This window comes from Hyperolius riggenbachi, chromosome 12 (assembly GCF_040937935.1).
Source record: "Hyperolius riggenbachi isolate aHypRig1 chromosome 12, aHypRig1.pri, whole genome shotgun sequence".
Taxonomy (NCBI): domain Eukaryota; kingdom Metazoa; phylum Chordata; class Amphibia; order Anura; family Hyperoliidae; genus Hyperolius; species Hyperolius riggenbachi.
Genome location: NC_090657.1, coordinates 42,426,056 through 42,449,348, shown reverse-complemented (window position 1 = coordinate 42,449,348; position 23,293 = coordinate 42,426,056). Strand labels below are relative to the sequence as shown.

At 43.0% G+C, this 23,293-nt stretch overlaps 1 long non-coding RNA gene across 4 annotated transcripts in view; it reads right to left on the bottom strand.

The window, feature by feature from the left end:
* Positions 1 to 23,293, bottom strand: part of LOC137541571 (uncharacterized) — a 1,030,398-nt gene that overhangs the window by 821,533 nt on the left and 185,572 nt on the right. For 3 of the 4 annotated variants that reach the window (XR_011025219.1, XR_011025217.1, XR_011025218.1), the window contains exons 3-4: positions 8,048 to 8,225; positions 4,902 to 5,210 (exon numbers count right to left, since the gene is read on the bottom strand). This is a non-coding gene — a long non-coding RNA (uncharacterized lncRNA). The remainder of the gene's footprint in view (positions 1 to 4,901; positions 5,211 to 8,047; positions 8,226 to 23,293) is intronic. The other variant, XR_011025220.1, reaches the window with a different exon arrangement.

Genomic DNA, 23,293 nt, shown 5'->3' with positions numbered 1-23,293 from the left:
GGCTGCGTATGTTGTAAATACTGCTTACTTACCCAATTTGGGATTCAACTTTTATACATATTGTTCAGCTTCACGGTTAGTCACATTGGATACTGCGGTACAATCTCGGGAAGCTGTTCTTATTTAGTTCTTGTTAAATCATGTAAATTTATGGCCACAACTTGTGTTACCTTCATACATTTCTCTTGTACATCGGTTTATTACACATCTGTATAGTAACAACATTTTTTAATAAGTACAGGATTTTTCAAATATTTTTGTCTATTGTTTTGCCAAATACAAAATAGTAAATAATTTATACCAACTTCTCACAGGTGAGGTGAAAAGTACTGATTTTTTATTAACAATGGTACCTATCGAGGGGTGGGATATATTAGGTAGCAAGAGCAAGTGAACAAATGTGAACATATGTTTTTTGAAGATATGATGGAAGTGGCATAAAATGGCCAAACGCAAAGACATAAGGTGATCTTGTCAAAATCCAATTTGCAATGCAGTCAGAGTACCCAGCATACTCTCCCTCGCCGCAGCTCATCGCGAGGGCAATGTACTTACACACTATGGTGACGGTAGAAGCGAAATCGATGCAAGGCTGCCACAAGCTCTGCAGTGCGTTGCCGCATGATCCATGCCTATAGCACGGATTATACAACGATGCAAGTCTATGGTGACGCGGTAAGTGTGGATCCACGGTAGCGGTACAGAGGTGATGTATTTCCTGTCCAGCAGGGAGCACATCATTGAGCAGTGGGAGGGATGGAGGTGATGCGCATATTATTCTGCCGGCACTTTCTGCCACAGGGTAATATGCACGGGGGATGGTGTAATGCGCTCGTCCTGCCCCGGGATCTACGGCCGCAGGACGAGCGCACTGCACCAGAAGTCACCATAGACTTATTTCATTTTATTTTATTTTATAGAAATTTCGTATCTGCAGTTGTGCAGAATGTCATTTATGTTGATACAGTTTAGATCAATAGTTAATAAAGTTTGGTTAATGACGTGAGAGCAAGCAGGTCATTTATGATTGTAGAAGACAAAAGTGATTAAAACACATCGGAACTGAAAGGGATATGGTGGCTGACAGATTTATTTCCTTTCAACCAATACCAGTTGCCTGGCATCCTGCCGTATTCTTGGTTTCGGGTTGGTGATTCAGACACAACTGCAGCCAAGCATGTGGCTAATCCAGTCAGACTTCAGTAAGAAACACCTGACTGGCATGCTTATTCAGAGTATACAGCTACTGGTACCCATACATCTAGCGATTTTAGCGGCTGTTAGACATTTCTCTCTCTGATTGGAGAGAGATCCGTTAGCTGCCAGGCCGATTCTGATTGATTTCAGCATGGAATCTTTAGGCAATTGGCACCATGACGCCACCCCTACATTATTACTTGTCTGGTATTCATCATCTAGTCCAGACACCTCTTCCAGGTTTGTTCCTCATGTTTCCGTCGCATTTGCCATTTGTGATTATTGCATGCAGTTACTGCCAGGGCTGTGGAGTCGGAGTTGGAGTCGAGGAGTCGGAGAAATTTTGGGCACCCGGAGTTGGAGTCGTTGATTTTGTTAACTGCGGAGTCTGAGTCGGATGATTTTTGTACAAAATCCACAGCCCTGTTAAGTATTAGACTAAGGAGTCAGAGTCAAGGAGTCAGAGCTATTTTGGGTACCCGGAGTCGTGGTTTCATAAACTGAGGAGTCTGAGTTGGAGTCGGAAGATTTTTATACCGACTCCACAGCCCTGGTTACTGCCATGCACCTGATCGAGCATGTCGGTCCAGATTTTCCAACATGTCCAATCTTGGTCGCATCGTCAATCGGGGCATGCTTTTGGCAGTACAGATTTCCATCCGCTTCAATATTTATCAAAACAGATGGTAAATTGGCCACCGAATTTACATATGTATGGCCACCTTAAGAGTACTGTAGTCAGAGGCTCAACAGGATAGCCAGACAATGTACATTGTTTATCAAGGAAATAAATATCTATATCCCTCTCAATACAGATGTGCTGTAAGATGGCAGCAACCCATACTAATACTTAGCATACTGACGTTCACATGCATACAGTTTTTTTCAGGCAGCAAAAATGCTTTTTATTTTGGTTTTAAAATGGGGAACCTTACGTTGCAAAATACTTCAGCATTTTGCATAACGTATTTAGCAACAAAAAGGTGTCATCTGTTTAAACTACTTTTAGGCTGCTTTCACAGTGAGACGTTAAAGTCCCACGTTAGAGCAGCCTGTAACGCAGAGTAACGCACAGCAATGAAAAATCAATGGGCTGTTCACAGTGCCCACGTTGCGTTACATTGTAACGCTGCACGTTATTGGAAAGTGCAGCATGCTGTACGTTATATGCGGCTTTAGCCGTGTTAGACTGTGTGCACATGCTCAGTAATGGCCTTTTTTATATTTTGCTGTCGAAAAGGAGGCAGGGAGAGTCCGCTAATGTAGCCAGCCACATGGCTACTTAATATTCACTGCACTTGCAGTGTTATCTTCCTGGAGCGGCCGCTGATTGGCTGGCAGGACCACGTGATGCGGAGTGGAACACTCCGCATCACGTGGTCCCGCCAGCCAATCAGTGCCACGGAGACCACGTGATCTGAACGATCACGTAGGCTCCGCAGTCTGTACTGCGCAGTGCGCACAAAGAGCTGCATAACCCGGCTCACTCTGGGGTCCTCCTCCAACGCTACCAGGTGTTGCATTAGGGGCACGTTATGCGACCTTTAACGTCACCTAAAACACAACGTCTTGGTGGGAAAGAGGCCATAAGGAAGCAATGAATATTCAGACTATACTGACTGTTCTCTTAACCACTTCACCCCAAAGGGGTTTTTCCCCCTACAGACGAGAGCGATTTTCACCTTTCAGTGCTCATCCCTTTCATTTGCCAATAGCTTAATCACTACTAATCACAATGAAATGATCTCTATATCTTGTTTTTGTACACCACCAATTAGGCTATTTGGGGTTGATATTTGTTTTCAGTAATTACTTTATTTTATATGCATTTCAAAGGGAAAAAGAAAGAAAAAAATGAAAAAATACACTATTTCTCTAATTTCCTCCCCTATAGTTTTAATATAAACACTGCTACTGTACATAAACCTACACATTTTATCTGCTAATTTGTTCTGCTTATTACAAGATTTTAATTATGTCCCTAGTACTAAGTATGGTGACAATACAGTATATTTGGAAATTAAGGTGCACTTTCCCACTATTTTCACGCGCACGTGCACGGGAATACACTGCACGCGCAAGGCCACGCAAGTGCACACGTGCACAGCGGCAGCAGCACTGTCTGACTTATAAAAAACCTCCTGCTAGAGCCTCTTAACCACTTGCCGACCACGCACTCATACCGCGCGTCGGCAAAGTGGCAGCTGCAGGACCAGCGACGCAGTTCTGCGTCGCCGGCTGCAGGCTAATTAATCAGGGAGCAGCCGCTCGCGCGAGCGGCTGCTTCCTGTCAATTCACGGCGAGGGGCTCCGTAAATAGCCTGCGGGCCGCCGATCGCGGCTCGCAAGCTAAATGTAAACACAAGCGGATATAATCCGCTTTGTTTACATTCGTACAACGCTGCTAACGGTAGCAGCGTTGTACCAGATCAGCGATCCCTGGCCAATCAGCGGCCGGGGATCGCTGTCGCATGACAGGCAGGAGCCTTTTAGAGGCTGCACAGGACAGATCCGGGGAAGGGAGGGAGGAGAGGGAGGGAATTTCGCCACGGAGGGGGGCTTTGAGGTGCCCCCCCCCCGCAACACCCAGGCAGGCAGAAGCGATCAGACCCCCCCAGCACATCATCCCCCTAGTGGGGAAAAAAGGGGGGCAATCTGGTGGCTCTGCCTGGTGTTTGATCTGTGCTGGGGGCTGCACAGCCCACCCAGCACAGATCAGCTAAAACAGCTCTGGTCCTTAAGGGGGGGGTAAAGGGTAGGTCCTCAAGTGGTTAATGGCTCCAGGACGTTTTTATAAGTCACCTTGTCATTAAGTGGTTAAACCGCATTTTTCCACATGAAATGAAAGACCAGCCATCTTTTGTAATGGAGGTTAATTCTGAAAAAAATATATTTTTTAATTGGGTAGACACAAGCTAAAAGATGCCATCAATGCTAGATTTTTCCTTTTCTACTCATTTACAGACTGCACAGCAGGAACATTTTCACCAGAAACTGATACAACGATGCAGTCATCATGATAGGTGGCTGTATTATTACGTTAAATTGCCCCCATAACAACCGTCTGTTTGAATAAATAAGGAAACAGAAAAAACAACACTACTTTCTTCAGCAGAAAATTCTTAGCAATGGTTGGAACAGAACAAAACAACAGGCTAAATTAATACAGAGCACAAAATGGCAAAAACCTTTAGCTGTATATAACTCTTACTTAATAAAGCATAAAGGAAAGGTGCCAGTTTCTTCACGGCTACAATCTGCATGTTCTTCGCAATTATGAAATACAAGAACGAACAACCAAGAACATAACAGCAGGAGTCTGGCCTCCTCCAGCACTCTTGTAACACTAATTTAATTATACAGCTGGATGCCATCCTAATCTTAATCATATTGTCCTACTGTTTATTTTTTAATGTGCAAAAGAAGCAGGGAAGGTTTTCATCTTGTAAAATAGGTGACAGGCTGCAGAAGCAGAAGCTGCTGTACAGGGTCAGACTACGTAACCTCTGACTGCTCTAACAGTGAAATGGGCACGTTTAACGCGTAGAAGACATCAAAGACAAGTGCAGAGATGTGAAGAGTGGCAAACCGGAGGGATATTTTTTGCTCTCATTGCTGCTCTTGCAGTGGTCTGAAGAAACAAATATCGTCCTTCTATAAGGCCCATCTTTAGGCAGTTATAAAAGTAAAATATGCAAGTTCACCTGGAATATATTACTTTGGGCTGACATCGATGGAGCTTCCAACAGTAGTGGAACATTCCAGTCCCCAGACGCCATCTTGAAGATTGGAGAAATAAATATCCTTTAGAATATCAGCAGATATTTGCCAGTTCTTGGCCATAGAGGGTTTTTAAATATCTTGACCATTTAGACCACTTTAGACACCTTATCAGCTGCTTTTTGAAGGAGTTAACAGCTACAGGAACAGTGACAGGATATGCAGTAGAAATGGTTGCTTTAAATGCAGCTTGCTAAGGTTGCTTTCTCTTCATGCCCCCGAAACAATCCTTTCTGTGAAGAAAAAAGCATAAAAGAAAAACACTAATAAACCATATTATATAGAAGTTGCAAAGCTATTAGGCACATCTGTAGTTTATAAAATAGAAACAAAAATATTAAATGTGAGGGGAAAAAATGACCTAATTGCTCACACTATAAGCGATTTTCTGAGCATTTGCGATTGGGAGCGATTTTTTTAAAAAAGCGCTCAGCACTCACTTGCATTAAAATAGTGTTAAAAATCTCTGCAGTCACGTAAAATCGTGGACATGTAAAAACGTATGGATGTCGGCGATTTTTATGCAATTTTTACTCAAGTAAATGGGAGCGATTTTTTAAAAGCGCAAACGCTTAGATAAGCTAGTGTGTCTGAGTCCTAATGCTGGGAATACATGGTTCATTTTTGAGGTGATTAGATGGTGCGATAGATCATTTCCGACATGCCTGATCTCCCTTTCGATTCTTTCGCCACTCGATTTCTGATAGAAGTGAATGGAAAAAGAGAAGAAAAACTAGCGGAAGATAAGAGAATAGACTGCAGAATCGAGCAGCAAAAACGATCAAGAGCAGAAACGCACGGCAGAAATGAACTGTGTATTCCCAGCATTAGGGACAGAGATTAACCACTTCAGGATTCGGCGTACGCTTAACTATGCCCCTGAATCCTGAAGTGGATTGCATGGAAACGGCCGCTCGTATGAGCGGCCGTTCCATGTCAGTTCACGGAGGGTGTCTCCGTGAACACCCTGCGAGCCTCCGATCGTGGCTCGCAGGATAAATGTAAACACACGGGGAAGATCTTCCCCGGTGTTTACATGTATACGGCGCTGCTGCGCAGCAGCGCCGTGGCGGAGATCGGCGATCCCCGGGCTCTGATTGGCCGGGGACCGCCGGCACCTGATAGGCTGAAGCCTATCCTATCCGGCGCAGGACGGAATTCCGTCCTGCGCAGCTCACAGGGGGAGGTAGAGGGAGGGAAGGGGAAGGCGGCCAGGAAGCGCTGCGGAGAGGGGCTTTGAAGAGAGCCCCCCCCCGCAAGCGCAAGCAGCCGGCGGCGATCAGACCCCCCCCAGCAGGACATCCCCCTAGTGGGGAAAAAGGGGGGGGGGGGAAGTCTGATCGGCCTGGCTGCTAGCTGATCGGTGCTGCGGGCTGGAGAGCCCACGCAGCACCGATCAGCAAAACCACCCGGTATCCGGAAGTGGTTAAAAGTACTACAATTATTATTATTATTATTATTATTATTATTAATAATTGTATTTATAAAGCGCCAACATATTACGCAGCGCTGGACAATAAATATATACAATGATACAAGGATGACATACATAGGGTTATACACATAGAACAAAGTTATACATGCAAATTGTACAAAATACATGATCATGCAATTCATACATACATGGTGGTACTGCCCTAAAATTTCAAAATTTTGGACAAGGGTGAATAGGCAAATTGATAAAATTTTACACCTTCATTTAGCAAAAGATCCATTAGTTTTTCTTTTGGGGAAACAACCTGAAAATATTTCTATACAAGAATTTAAGTTAATACAAAATATTACTATGGCTGCTAAATTAATTGTAGCTAGGAAATGGAACACACCATATTTACTCTTGTCTGAATTTCATAGTCTAATCTCCTCCACTATGGTTTTGGAAAAATAAATGCAATTTTGAATGATTCTATCTCGTTGTTTGAAAAACTATGGATGTCTTGGTTATTATCTACATCTAGTTCTACTAATAATCAATATATAACAAGATTATAATTTTTTTAGCTCCTGCCATTATTTCTTTATTTTATTTAGCTTTTGTTGATATGGTGATATTTCTATTTACTATTATTTTGTCCAAATATTTCAATATTTCTGTTCAGGCACTATGTTAAGTGCCCATTATTTTTTTTTTTTTTTAATACAAATGAGTACTTTGATATTATATATGGCTAATATTACATACGATATTCTATATTTCTATGTTTTCATAATATTACTATTGCATTTATATATGTAAAAATGTTATTGATTGTAATTAAATTGTTTATTACTTGCTTCAATAAAAATTTGGAAATATAAAAGTACTACAATTCATAAAGAACAATGTCCTCATTAACATAAATTAACAAATAATCAACATGACCACCAGTATAAAAAACAAACAAACTGAAAAATAAAAACAACTTGGTTTTGTTTTTGCTTACTCATGATTTCAATATGTCTTAAAGAGAAACTTTGAAAATAGGATTAAAAGGAAAAAAATAAATCAATACATTGCAAAGTGATAAGTTAAAGAGAGTCTGAAGCGAGAATAAATCTTGCTTCAGACCTCATAGATAGTCGCTATCGCGCCGCTAAACGGAGGTCCCTTCACCCCCAAATCCCCCTCCGTGCAGCGGGGGAGCGCTTCCTGGTTGGGGCAGGGCTAACCGCCGCAGCCCTGCCCCACGCGCGTCTGTCAGCGTGTATCTCCGCCTCTCCCCCATCTTCCTTCACTGAGAGGGGTGGGGGAGAGGCGGCGATGCGCCACTGATAAACGCGACTAGAGGCAGGGCTGCAGCCGTTAGCCCTGCCTCCAGGAGCGACCAAATCTATGACCAAGTCTTGCAGGGGGGGGGATATGGGGGTGAAGTCTTGCAGGGGGGGGGGGATATGGGGGCACACATGCCCCTGCTAACTATGAGCTCTGAAGCGAGATTTATTCTCGCTTCAGAGTCTCTTTAAAAACAAAAGAGAAATCAAGAAATGATTGATATTCGCCATGTAATTTGTTGATGTTGTTTGAGCCAGAACATCCTCATTTTTAAATACTTTTATAATGGAGGTGCTCAGTTCCCTTTAAGGCATATACCTGTTCTGCCTTGTCTGCATTACCAGAGGTTTTGGTCCATTCCTTTCAAACTATTAGTTGATTTTTGGAATCGCCACATTGCCCCTCTATATTGTCTTTATTTTGGCCAATGCTGCAGTTGCTTGGCAAGCCCTTCACTTGATTTTGATTTTAGGCCTTCTTTGCCGACACTGGAGTCCTGGCACACAAAGTAGAAATTGACACTTGAACTTAAAGAGGAACTTCAGCCTAAACAAACATACTTTCATTAAGTTACATTAGTTATGTTAATTAAAATAGATAAAATAATCTCTTACCCACCCTGTTTTAAAAGAACAGGCAAATGTTTGATTTCATGATGGCAGCCTTCTTTTTGGTTGTAATGAGGTGACAGGGAGCATGAGACACAGTTCCAACTGTCCTGTGTCCTGATCACCCCTCCCAGTTGCTAAGCAACGTGAACAACATAGGAAATCCCATCAAGCTCTGCACAGCATCAGGGAAAAAAAGCCCGGGCTTTTTTTCTTTGATGGGTGGAGCTTAGATAAAAATACAGCAAAAAATGATGCTTTGGTAAGAAAAACAAAGTTCTGATGCTGTGAAACTGTTAAAGAAACACCAAGCCTTTTCAGTTCTGCTGAGTAGATTTTTCGTCCGGAGGTTCACTTTAACCACTTAAGGACTGCAGTCATAAAACCCCTTAAGGACCAGAGCCTTTTTTTCCATTCGGACCACTGCAGCTTTCACGGTTTATTGCTCAGTCATACAACCTACCACCTAAATGAATTTTACCTCCTTTTCTTGTCACTAATACAGCTTTCTTTCGGTGCTATTTGATTGCTGCTGCGAGTTTTACTTTTTATTATATTCATCAAAAAAGACATGAATTTTGTCAAAAAAATGACTTTTTTAACTTTCTGTGCTGACATTTTTCAAATAAAGTAAAATTTCCTATACATTTGAGCGCGAAAGTTATTCTGCTACATGTCTTTGATAAAAAAAAAACCATTCAGTGTATATTTATTGGATTGGGTAAAAGTTATAGCGTTTACAAACTATGGTGCCAAAAGTGAATTTTCCCATTTTCAAGCATCTCTGACTTTTTTGCGCACCTGTCAGGTTTCATGAGGGGCTAAAATTCCAGGATAGTACAAATCCCCCCCCAAATGACCCCATTTTGGAAAGAAGACATCCCAAAGTATTCAGTGAGAGGCATGGTGAGTTCATAGAAGATTTTATTTTTTGTCACAAGTTAGCGGAAAATGACACTTTGTAACAAAAAAACAAAACAAAAAAAAGTTTCCATTTCTTCTAACTTGCGACAAAAAAAAATGAAATCTGCCACGGACTCACTATGCTACTCTCTGAATACCTTGAAGTGTCTACTTTCCAAAATGGGGTCATTTGTGGGGTGTGTTCACTGTCCTGGCATTTTGGGGGGTGCCTAATTGTAAGCACCCCTGTAAAGCCTAAAGATGCTCATTGGACTTTGGGCCCCTTAGCGCAGTTAGGCTGCAAAAAAGTGCCACACATGTGGTATTGCCGTACTCAGGAGAAGTAGTATAATGTGTTTTGGGGTGTATTTTTACACATACCCATGCTGGGTGGGAGAAATATCTCCGTAAATGACAATTGTTTTATTTTTTTTTACACACAATTGTCAATTTATAGAGATATTTCTCCCACTCAGCATGGGTATGTGGAAAAATACACCCCAAAACACATTATACTACTTCTCCTGAGTACGGCGATACCACATGTGTGGCACTTTTTTGCACCCTAACTGCGCTAAGGGGCCCAAAGTCCAATGAGTACCTTTAGGATTTCACAGGTCATTTTGAGAAATTTCGTTTCAAGACTGCTCCTCACGGTTTAGGGCCCCTAAAATGCCAGGACAGTATAGGAATCCCACAAATTACCCCATTTTAGAAAGAAGACACCCCAAGGTATTCCATTAGGAGGATGGTGAGTTCATAGAAGATTTTTTTTTTTGTCACAAGTTAGCGGAAATTGATTTTAATTGTTTTTTTTCACAAAGTGTCATTTTCTGCTAACTTGTGACAAAAATAAAATCTTCTATGAACTCACCATACTCCTAACGGAATACCTTGAGGTGTCTTCTTTCTAAAATGGGGTCATTTGTGGGGTTCCTATACTGCCCTGGCATTTTAGGGGCCCTAAACCGTGAGGAGTAGTCTTGAAACCAAATGTCGCAAAATGACCTGTGAAATCCTAAAGGTACTCATTGGACTTTGGGCCCCTTAGCGCACTTAGGGTGCAAAAAAGTGCCACACATGTGGTACCGCCGTACTCAGGAGAAGTAGTATAATGTGTTTTGGGGTGTATTTTTACACATACAGATGCTAGGTGGGAGAAATATCTCTGTAAATGACAATTTGATTTTTTTTACACACAATTGTCCATTTACAGAGAGATTTCTCCCACCCAGCATGGGTATGTATAAAAATACACCTCAAAACACATTATACTACTTCTTCTGAGTACGGCGATACCACATGCGTGACACTTTTTTGCAACCTAGGTGCGCTAAGGGGCCTAACGTCCTATTCACAGGTCATTTTGAGGCATTTGGATTCTAGACTACTCCTCACGGTTTAGGGCCCCTAAAATGCCAGGGCAGTATAGGAACCCCACAAGTGACCCCATTTTAGAATGAAGACACCCCAAGGTATTCCGTTAGGGGTATGGTGAGTTCATAGAAGATTTTTTTTTTGTCACAAGTTAGCGGAAAATGACACTTTGTGAAAAAAAAAACAATACATATCAATTTCCGCTAACTTGTGACAAAAAATAAAATCTTCTATGAACTCACCATACTCCTAACGGAATACCTTGGGGTGTCTTCTTTCTAGAATGGGGTCATTTGTGGGGTTCCAATACTGCCCTGGCATTTTAGGGGCCCTAAACCGTGAGTAGTCGTCTTGAACCCAAATGTCTCAAAATGACCTGTGAAATCCTAAAGGTACTCATTGGACTTTGGGCCCCTTAGCACAGTTAGGCTGCAAAAAAGTGTCACACATGTGGTATCGCCGTACTCAGAAGAAGTAGTATAATGTGTTTTGTGGTGTATTTTTACATATAACCATGCTGGGTGGGAGAAATATCTCTGTAAATGACATTTTTGATTTTTTTTACACACAATTGTCCATTTACAGAGAGATTTCTCCCACCCAGCATGGGTATGTGTAAAAATACACCACAAAACACATTATACTACTTCTCCTGAGTATGGCGATACTACGTGTGACACTTTTTTGCAGCCTAGGTGCGCTAAGGGGCCCAACGTCCTATTCACAGGTCATTTTGAGGCATTTGTTTTCTAGACTACTCCCCACGGTTTAGGGCCCCTAAAATGCCAGGGCAGTATAGGAACCCCACAAGTGACCCCATTTTAGAAAGACGACACCCCAAGGTATTCCGTTAGGGGTATGGTGAGTTCATAGAAGATTTTATTTTTTGTCACAAGTTAGTGAAAAATGACACTTTGTGAAAAAAACAATAAAAATCCAATTTCCGCTAACTTTTGACAAAAAATAAAATCTTCTATGAACTCATCATACACCTAACAGAATACCTTGGGGTGTCTTCTTTCTAAAATGGGGTCACTTGTGGGGTTCCTATACTGCCCTGGCATTTTACGGGCCCAAAACTGTGAGTAGTCTGGAAACCAAATTTCTCAAAATGACTGTTCAGGGGTATAAGCATCTGCAAATTTTGATGACAGGTGGTCTATGAGAGGGCAAATTTTGTGGAAACGGTCATAAGCAGGGTGGCCTCTTAGATGACAGGATGTATTGGGCCTGATCTGATGGATAGGAGTGCTAGGGGGGTGACAGGAGGTGATTGATGGGTGTCTCAGGGGGCGGTTAGAGGGGAAAATAGATGCAATCAATGCACTGGGGAGGTGATCGGAAGGGGGTCTGAGGGGGATCTGAGGGTTTGGCCGAGTGATCAGGAGCCCACACGGGGCAAATTAGGGCCGGATCTGATGGGTAGGTGTGCTAGGGGGTGACAGGAGGTGATTTATGGGTGTCTCAAGGTGTGATTAGAGGGGGGAAATAGATGCAAGCAATGCACTAGCGAGGTGATCAGGGCTGGGGTCTGAGGGCGTTCTGAGGTGTGGGCGGGTGATTGGGTGCCCGCAAGGGGCAGATTAGGGTCTAATCTGATGGGTAACAGTGACAGGTGGTGATAGGGGGTGATTGATGGGTAATTAGTGGGTGTTTAGAGGAGAGAAGAGATGTAAACACTGCGCTTGGGAGGTGATCTGATGTCGGATCTGCGGGCGATCTATTGGTGTGGGTGGGTGATCAGATTGCCCGCAAGGGGCAGGTTAGGGGCTGATTGATGGGTGGCAGTGACAGGGGGTGATTGATGGGTGGCAGTGACAGGGGGTGATTGATGGGTGATTGACAGGTGATCAGTGGGTTATTACAGGGAATAACAGATGTAAATATTGCACTGGCGAATTGATAAGGGGGGGGGGTCTGAGGGCAATCTGAGCGTGTGGGCGGGTGATTGGGTGCCCGCAAGGGGCAGATTAGGGTCTAATCTGATGGGTAACAGTGACAGGTGGTGATAGGGGGTGATTGATGGGTAATTAGTGGGTGTTTAGAGGAGAGAATAGATGTAAACACTGCGCTTGGGAGGTGATCTGATGTCGGATCTGCGGGCGATCTATTGGTGTGGGTGGGTGATCAGATTGCCCGCAAGGGGCAGGTTAGGGGCTGATTGATGGGTGGCAGTGACAGGGGGTGATTGATGGGTGGCAGTGACAGGGGGTGATTGACAGGTGATCAGTGGGTTATTACAGGGAAGAACGGATGTAAATAATGCACTGGCGAATCGATAAGGGGGGGTTTGAGGGCAATCTGAGCGTGTGGGCGGGCGATTGGGTGCCCGCAAGGGTCTAATCTGATGGGTAACAGTGACAGGTGGTGATAGGGGGTGATTGATGGGTAATTAGTGGGTGTTTAGAGGAGAGAATAGATGTAAATGATGAATTTGGGAGGTGATCTGATGTCGGATCTGCGGGCGATCTATTGGTGTGGGTGGGTGATCAGATTGCCCGCAAGGGGCAGGTTAGGGGCTGATTGATGGGTGGCAGTGACAGGGGGTGATTGACGGGTGATTGACAGGTGATTGACAGTTGATCAGGGGGATAGATGCATACAGTACACAGGGGGGGGGGGGAGGGTCTGGGGGGGTCTGGGGAGAATCTGAGGGGTGGGGGGGTGATCAGGAGGGAGCAGAGGGCAGTTTAGGGACTAAAAAAAAAAATAGCGTTGACAGATAGTGACAGGGAGTGATTGATGGGTGATTAGGGGGGTGATTGTGTGCAAATGGTGGTCTGGGGGGTGGGCAGGGGGGGTCTGAGGGGTACTGTGGGCGATCAGGGGGCAGGGGGGGGCAGATCAGTGTGTTTGGGTGCAGACTAGGGTGGCTGCAGCCTGCCCTGGTGGTCCCTCGGACACTGGGACCACCAGGGCAGGAGGCAGCCTGTATAATAAACTTTGTAAACATTATACGCTTCCTATCCGGCGATCGTCGGGTTAACAACCCGCCGGCGCTTCCAATTGGCCGGCGGGTTGACGTCGCGGGTGGGCGGGGCCTATTGCCGGTGGATGCGCGCGATCCCCGGCCAGAGAGTGCCCCAGGACCTGACGCCAATCTGCGTTACGTGGTCCTGGGGCTGCCACTTTGCCGCCGCCAATATGAAGTAGGCGGTCGGCAAGTGGTTAAGTAAATGGTTTCTTAATGTTTGTCATTAAGGATGGTGATTGAGATGCCTATAATTCTGACCTTGTGCAAACTTTATGCAGGTTGAAAATGGATTGATCAAATCCAGCCACTGCAGTAAATGCATGGGCCATTTTCAAGATACATAAAATTACAATATTTTCATCAACTTGGAAACTTTGGAATCTCATGGCCCATACCTACACAGTATTAGCCCTTAATCTATTTTTACATTATCTTTGAACTCAATGCTATATTTCAATTGCATCTCTTACAAGTATTTTGGCAAGTGGGAAAGCTTTGTTTTTTTTGCCCAGGATATCACCATAATCTGCATATCAGGAATTTATAATTGTATTTTCTTCTACACTCAGAGTGCCCCGATGATATCAGAAAGAATCATTTATGACGACCTCAAGGAAGATGTTAAAGAAACCGTGAAAATATTATACAAAATGTCTTGAAAATAATTTTCAGTTATATAGCTTTTTTTAATATATAACACTGCATCATTCTATAATATTGGCATTTTGCAAAAAACACTCTGCATTTTAAGGCTAATTTCACACCAGGACGTTGCGTTAGAGGGGGCGTTAAGGTAGCATAACGTCCACCTAACGGAACGCCTGGTGGTGCTGGATCTGGACGTCAGAGTGAGCCGCGTTGTGCAGCTCACTCTGGCGTCAGTGATGCCGTGATGCGCACTCTTGTGCGCATGCGGCATCACGTGGTCCCGCCGGCCAATCGCCGCTCCAGGAAGTAAACACTGCATGTCACAACGTGCAGTGCATATTAATTAGCCATGTGCCTGGCCGCTCTCCGCTCCTCCCCAACATTACTGAGCATGTGCAAGCAGTCTAACGCGGCTCAGCCGTGTCTAAAGTACTGCATGCAGTACGTTGTCTTGTGACGCAGCGTTTCAATGTAACGCAACGTCCGCACTGTGAACAGCCCCATTGATTTTTCATTACTGTGCGGTGGGCTGCGTTACAGGCTGCTCTAACGTGCGCCTGTAACGTCCCACTGTGAAACCAGCCTTAAGGAAAGAAAAAAAATGATCTACTTACCCGGGGCTTCCTCCAGCCCCTGCTAGCCGTCCTGTGCCCTCACCGCACCTGTGGTGTCCCGGGATCCCCTCCGTTGGAGATTCTGACCTCACCAGGTCGGTATCTACTGCACCTGCGCGAGCCCTGCTGGTGAACTGCGTTCACGTAGTCTGGAGCTTTCTGCGCAGGTGCAGTAGATACTGACCAGGTGAGGTCAGAATCTTCAACGGAAGGGATCCCGGGACACCGGAGCTGCAGTGAGGGCACAGAACAGCTACCAGAGGCTGGAGAAAGTAGATTTTTTTTCAGCCTCTCTCTCTCTCCTATGGGCAGCCGGGGGACACACGTGTCCCTGAGAGTCGTTCGTGGCTGCAGGAAACCAGCAGAGCAGGGAGGCTGCAGACATTGCTTCTGCCAGCACCCACTCTGCAGGAACGGCAGGATTCCTTGCAGCGACAAACGACTCTGGGGGGACACGCATGTCCCCCCCTTGGTGCCTGTATTGCGGCGGAGAGGAGGCAGGGGGGAGGAGAGAGAACGGAAGCCAGCGGCTTCATCCGTTACCTTGCCACCGTCTTCATTTCATTAAATTAACTAACATTTGCTACATTTGGCCAGAGACAGCCAGAAAATACATTAATCTTAACAGGAATCATTCCATTTCTAACATTGGCCGCAGCGCAGCGGCCACTTCGCACATTGACCGGCCAGAACCCGAAGTGGCCACACTTAGGGTTCTGGCCGTAACATTTATACTTTATGCTTCAAAAAAAAAAAAATAGCACTGTAAGGCCCCATTCACACTTGAGCGTTTTTGCTGCCGATTTCGGCAAAACGTTCAAGCGCTAGTGCTTTTTAAAGCGCTAGTGCAATAATACCCTATGGGTCCATTCTGACTTCGGCAATTTGCGTTAATCGCTGGTGACTTTTTTCATGTTAAACGCCAAAAATCGTCTGAGCAAAACGCTAGCAAAAGCGCTAGCATTTTGTATTTTCCAAGTGTGAATCGGCCCTAACAAACCAAGTTTGGTCAGAGAGCTCAGAGAAGCTCTTTTGCATAGATAAGTGAAGTTTCTTAACTTTTCCTGTACTGGAAACAAAGGGAGACTCATACCTTTGGTACTAATGTGCCATTTCTAAAGCCCGATCTACACGATACGATTCTTTGTGCGATTCTATTACGATTCTATTTATGATCCGATTAAATCTGACATGTCCGATTGGGATTCGATCCAATTCAATTTGCCATTGTTTTGCAATGGCAAATTGAATTGAATTCCGATCGGACAGGTCGGATTTAATTGGATCGTAAATAGAATCGTAGTCGAATCGCACAAAGAATCGTATCGTGTAGATCGGGCTTAAGATGTACTGCACATACAATTCACTTGATCATACATTTATTTTCAATTTAGATTCACTTTAAAAAAAAACTGAAACGAGCAAGTTATTTTTAATCGCCCAAAATATCTACAAATGCATTCAGCTATCAAGAGCATTTTTGACACAGGTTTGCTTCAAAGCTCAACTAAATTTGACTAGGCAAAATCTAAAGGCAATCACGTCTCAGAAACACCTCAATCAATATTAGAATCTATCTGATGCGGAAATTTCCTAATTAAACAAATACGATGGTAGACCGAAAATCTCTTAGGGCTCTTTCACATTAGGGCACATTTTTTGCGTTAACGCAAACGGCTAACGTTTGCGTTAACTAAGGTGGAATGAAAGTCCAAAGACTTTCATTTTACCTTTCACACTCGACGCTGTGTTTCGATGCGTTGCGGTTGCGCAGTTTTTCATCCAACGAACCCGCGAGCCGGCGTTTTCCGACGGGTTTAATTACCAGCTACCACCGCTGATTGTATCGCACCGCAGATACCCGACGACACGCCGCAGGCAGACAACGCGTGCAGGAGAACGGCTCCTGCAAGTGTCGTCTGATGTGAAAGAGCCCTTAGGACTGAGCTCAATATAAAACATCTAGAGAACGACTCACATCTGCAAATGCCGTGACTACAGGATAGTGAATGGAGCACATGAAGCAAAAACTATCCTATGTATTATAATTGCACCACCGCCTAATAAAAATAGGTAAAAATTTTAATAAAGTGACCTATCGAAAATAAATACTTAAAGAGACACTGAAGCGGAAAAAAAATTATGATATTATGATTTGTATGTGTAGCACAGCTAGAAATAAAACATTAACCACTTTACCCCCGCGCGTACGTATTTCTCCGCCCCTTTTTCCATCCTTTAAAAACCAGGGACGGAGAAACACGTACTTTCCGCGTTCCCGACGCTGTCCGCGCTCCCGCTCGTAAACACGCCGCCCGCCGCTAGTAAAACCGCCGCCGCCCGCTCGCCCGGAGATCAATGAACGGGAAAATCCATTCCCGTTCGTTGATCTAAGCCCCACAATGACCCGCTGCTCTCCTATGGGCAGCGCGATCATTGTGAGAAGAAACTCACGTGTCCAGCCTCCTTATTCTTCCTCCAAGCTTCCGGAAGGAGGCTTGGAGGTCGCAATAAAGCAAAAAGTTACTGTGGCCATCTTGTGGCCAAATAGTAAACTGCACCCTACACATTTTTCACATACAAATAAATGACTTTTACACACAAAATTAACTCATTACCTCCCACACTCCCCATTTTTTTTTTTTTTTGTAATTAAAAAAAAAATCAAAAATTTACAATTAAAAAAAATACATAATTAGTTACCTTAGGGATTGAACTTTTTAAATATTTAAGTCAAGAGGGTATAAACACTGTTACTTTATAAACTATGGGCTTGTAATTAGGGATGGACGCAAAACTGAAAAAAATGCACCTTTATTTCCAAATGAAATATTGGCGCCAAACATTGTGATAGGGACATAATTTAAACGGTTTTATAACCGGGACAAAAGGGCACATAAATTTCATGGGTTTTAATTACAGTAGCATGCATTATTTAAAAACTATAATGGCCGAAAACTGAAAAATAATTTTTTTTTCCCCACATTTTTCCTATTTTCCCATTAAAACACATTTAGAAAAAAATAATTCTTGGCATAATGTCCCACCTAAAGAAAGCCTAATTGGTGGCGAAAAAAACAAGATATAGTTCATTTCATTGCGATAAGTAATAATAAAGTTATAGACGAATGAATGGAAGGAGCGCTGAAAGGTGAAAATTGCTCTGGTGGTCAGGGGGTAAAACCCCTCAGTGGTGAAGTGGTTAAGATCAGATACATCAGTGTAATTGTTTCCAGTACAGGAAGAGTTAAGAAACTCCAGTTGTTATCTCTATGCAAAAAAGCCATTAATCTCTACGACTTTCAAAGTCGTGGAGAGGGCTGTCTTCTGACTTTTATTATCTTAACTGTAAGTGAACAGTTTTCTTTTTATCTGCTAGAGGAGAGGTCATTAGTTCACAGACTGCTCTGAAAGAATCATTTTGAATGCTGAGTGTTGTGTAATCTGCACATATTAGAGAATGATGCAATGTTAGAAAACACACTATATACCTGAAATATATGAGAATATTTTCTTTGCTGCTAATCTTCTAGTAATTATTCATAGTACACAACCAATTCATTATATCATATATTTTTTTCGCTTCAGTGTCTCTTTAAGGCCCATTTTACACTTGCAGGTAATTCCTGCATTGCATTACCCTATTTTACCACAAGGGTCCGTAAAAGCAATGAAAGTCTATGGAGACTCTTACACTTATTGTGGTCCGCAGGAGGTATCAGAGCCGTCACAAGGGCAGTAGTGCGTTACCGCTCTTTACACAAGGTGCTTGGGATAATTAAAGTCAATGGGCGAGGCACGCAGCATAAACGGCAGAGCATGGTGCGTGGCGGCAATCTTGTGCGGTCGAACGGAAATCCCAGAGAAGTAATTCCTACCCACCAGGGAGTAAGTCATTGAGGGGGGGGGCGCTATGCATATGACCCTGTCGGCACATTCTGCAGCAGGGCCATGAGTGAGTTTTTTTGCATTGTGGTGCGATGTGGCAGGAGCATAGCATTGCAAAAATAAAAGTAAAACTGGCCTAAAGGAATGCAAAAAAAAAAAAAAAAAAAAAAAATTATATATATATATATATATATATATATATATATATATATATATATATATATATATATATATATATATATATATATATATATATATATATATGCTATAGCGGGCGTGAACACGAAGAAAGCTTCGCGTAGCGCCGGCGACTTGCAAGTTGTCGGTAACTGAACTGGCTAGCGCAGGAGAACGGAGGCTCGTGCAGGACCGGCGCTGGACAGGACGGCTGCTGGGGGCTTGGGGAATCCCCAGGTAAGTGAAACGGTTTCCTTTACAGTGACTTTACAGTTCCGCTTTAAAAGCTGCCTTTTGCAGTGCATTTTTCAGCAAAGCAATTTGTGTAGATCAATTTTGCTCATTTAAGCATTTCCCTATTTACTGTGGTACAACTACATCACCACTTTAAACAATTTTCTTCCTCAGCATAAGGCTTTAGCACAGAACTGTATTTACACCAGACACTACAAAGATTTATAGCCACCGCTGCCTAAGTTCTTTCTTTTTTGACATGGTCAATAAAATCTGATGTCATAAAAATTATTCTATTGCCAATGATTTTGTGAAAAAGGACTACAATAAAACAAAGTGTACAACCCTGAATTAAACAGAGCTGAACAATGTGGTGTCTGTGGAAGTATTCAATCGCCACTGGCATTTCTCTCATTTAATTCACTCAACATGCCTACCACTTTGAAAGTGAGGAATAATTTTAATTGTGCTGCAAACTATAATTAAACAGAGCTCATGGGTGTGCATAGGCATCCAACTCAGACAGAAGATACTATGTAAAGCCCCCTTTTTGATGTACTTGTATTAGTTTGCACAACTAGCTAATGGTCCACACATTTCTCAACACAGAACTCCTTCAGGTAAGATGGGTTGCATTGCTGTACAAAGATTTTCAACTGGTTTGAGATCTGAGCTTTGACAAAGGCAGACCATTTCAAGAACTGTAAACATTCCCATATATATCCCAATGTAGCTGACTCAATATGTGTAGGGTCAATGTTCAGCTGTAAAGTGAACCTTTGTTCCTGTCTCTAATGGCAAATAGAATTAGGTTTTCCTTAAGACCTGCGGTAACGCCCAGTCAATGCAACGTAGAGTCTACACCCAGTCAGGGCCGCAGCACCACCTGCTGGACGTAGATTTACACTGTGTCGGTCCAGGTGCCATTAAAAATTTAAGAATGGCAGCAGTTTACATTTTCCCAGTGAAATCAATTATTTTTTGGGCTCTGCCCACTTTTTGTAATGTTGACACAGTCACTTAATGACCACGTTTGTGAGCTTTCGGATTCTTAGCACCAAAAATGTGTGAATGGAAGCATTTAATTCAGCAAATAAATCATATTGGCTTCTTGTGGCTCTGCCCCCTTTAGAGAAGTTGAACCCCAGTCACCCAATGACCAACTGTACCAGGTTTGAGGCCTCAGGCATTAACAGTGCAAGAATGGCAGCAGTTATATTTCCCTAAAAAATCAATAGGTGAATTTAAAATTTTCTATTGTAGGCTCCACCCACTGTCCTAAAAATTAATCCCAGTGACTAAGTGTGCCAAGTTTGAAAACCCTACGATTAACGGTCTATGAATGGCTGCAGTCTACATTTTCCCATTGAAAATCTATTGCTGAATTTTGATTGGCTGTTTAATGCTCTGCTGACTTTTCACCCAAATTTTTGACCCTGGTCACCAAGTGACTAACAGTGCCAAGTTTGGGGACCCTGGCTTGCTTTGGGAAGGACAGCCTTTTACATTTTTTCTATTGACGTAAATGGGTGAAATCTTAATGGCTGTATGTGGTTCCACCCAGTTGTGCGGGGGTAGAGGGGGGGGGGGGGTCATGGGCCCCAGAACATATCTTCCCAGATAGTAAGGGATACCATATTTATACCATATGTATACCAAGTTTCATTGAAATCATTCAAGGCAGTTTCAAGTGCTCACGGCACACACACACATTTTTATTTTCATGCCACTTAAACAAATGTGGACTTTATTATACATAGATAAAACACAAATTAAAAATTATTTTAATTCCAGGCTGCAACAAAAACAGGACAAACAGCAGAGGTGAATAGTTTTGCAAAGCAATGTAGTAATTCAAACCACATATATGCACTGTGATGCAGAATGTTCCCAATTACACGATACACACGCTTCAGAGTGGCGACAGTCATGAGATGCTAATAATTTTCCGTTTGACGCAACTTTCATGTTAATTACAAAAGTCTATGCAGTTTAGAACTGGACCGGTATAATTAGCTACTGCATTTGCTTGGTCTAATTGGAAACGTTACAAATTTGCATACAATTTACATATTGTTTGCATCAACTTAAAATTATTTGCATCTCTTCCCGAACTCTAGAGTAGCTTACAGTCTCCTGTACCTGCAAACACTGTAAGCATTGGTTTCTGTGTGGCACAGACTGGGGAATATTGAAGTTCTGAAGGATTTTCATTGCTTTGTACACCTCTATTGGGATTTCCGGTCAATAGCAATACTATAAGAAGTGAGTAAATTCCTCAAAAGAAACAATGACAGAAGTAAAAGAACCGTGAGAGGTTCTAACTTCACCACATTTTATTGTTGTTTTTGGCCCCATTTTAGAGATTCCTAACTATTGATGACTAAAACAAAACAGGAAAAACCTTTAAATGTTTCCCTGTCCTGCAGAAAAGTATAAAAAAAAGATTCTCTAGAGTTCCACTTTAAAGTTCACTTACGCTTTTGTGAGCCTGCATACTAACAGCAAGCCTGCAAGCATATATTGCAATACTGTCTTCCTGATGTAAACAGACAGGTCCCCAAAATGACACGGTCCTATCTTGCTGCTGTGCTAAAAAGGTCTTTATGGGATAAAGTGAGCTCAACTAACTGCACGTTGCCAATAATGAGTCTTGTCCCATCCGGTGATGGCTCATTTCATTTTTATCCCAGCTGATGGGAATGCTCGCTCTAATGTTTTCCTTGAAGGACGGGTCTGTGATAACCATAATCTGCACAGTCCCTGGCTCGTGCCAGTCTCCTATTAATGCACTATGTGTTCATGCTTCATTTCTGTTGGATGGTCGTGTTCCGCTCACTGCTCCTGTCTCTCCAGCCCATCTCAGCCCGTGTTCATCTCAGGGATATTGAAACCTTTATCTCCAAGGAGAATGAAATTCAAAATAAAATCGTATAAAAAAGGGACAGGAATAAATTACATTCCTAATGAAAATGTCTATATTTCAGGCAGATGGTGGCTTTGAAGACCGAGTATAATGATAGATGAAATTAGTACAGATATACGCTTCTGAGGCTGATGAAATGAACACCAATAGAGCATGTTTTTGAAGCCATCGTTTCATTCAAAACACAGGAACTCAAGCTAAACTCAAGCACAGTAGCAATTTAAATCAATGCAATATGCATAGTGTGAAAACAGAAAACATCCAATTGACCTTGATATGCTGCCAATGTTCTCTGTGGCACAGACAGTGACCTATCCAAGCACCTGTAATAAAATTGATTTTCCACACACCAGACTCTTTAAAATAGCATGAAAATTTTATAACACGTAGGCTCTGCTTGGAAACTATACAGCCTTTCTCCGAAGGATATCTGTGCACCCAGCAGGCAGGAAATGAATGGTTTGTTCAGAGCATCAAACGGAAGTTAATATTTTCAAAGTACAATTATATGAAGGGAGGGTCATTTTACAGAGCTGCTTGTCTTATATAAAACAATAGTCCTTAGAAGATTTTATAGTATTTGCTTGTATAATCACTAAACCTCAGTTAGGCCAGAAACCCACTAGGAGCGCTTGTGATTTGAGAAAGCTCTTGCTAATGCAATGCTATGGGTTTTTTTTATAAAATCACATTGCTCAGGTGGGAATCACACCCATAGCATTACATTAGCAAGAGTTTTCAAATCAAAGTGCTCAGAAAATCGCTGCTACTGGATTTCTGGCCTTAGGCCTGGAACCCACTGAAAACCGCAAACGCAAAACGCAACCGCTAGCGTTTTGTCTGAGCGGTTTGCAAGCGGATTCATGCGCTTTTTGGTCGTGTTTTGCAACATTTTATTTTTTTCCCCAGCGGGTGCCTAGCGTTTTGCGTTTTGCGTTTTTATCCTGATTGGTCCTGTGAATTATTTTTCATTTTGTTTACAGTGTGCTGAACCGCAAAACGCTAGCAAAACCGCTCAGTTTAGGTTTTGCTGAGCGTTTCTGCTAGTGTTTCAATACTTTACATTGAAGCGCTAACGCTCCCAAAATGCTGCAGGTCCTGCGTTTGCGTTTCTGGGAAACGCAAACGCTCCTGTGGAAGTTGCCCCATCCATTAACATTAGCCCAGCGTTTTGGCAAACTGCTAGCGTATCGCAGTGCTGCCAAAACGCTGCCA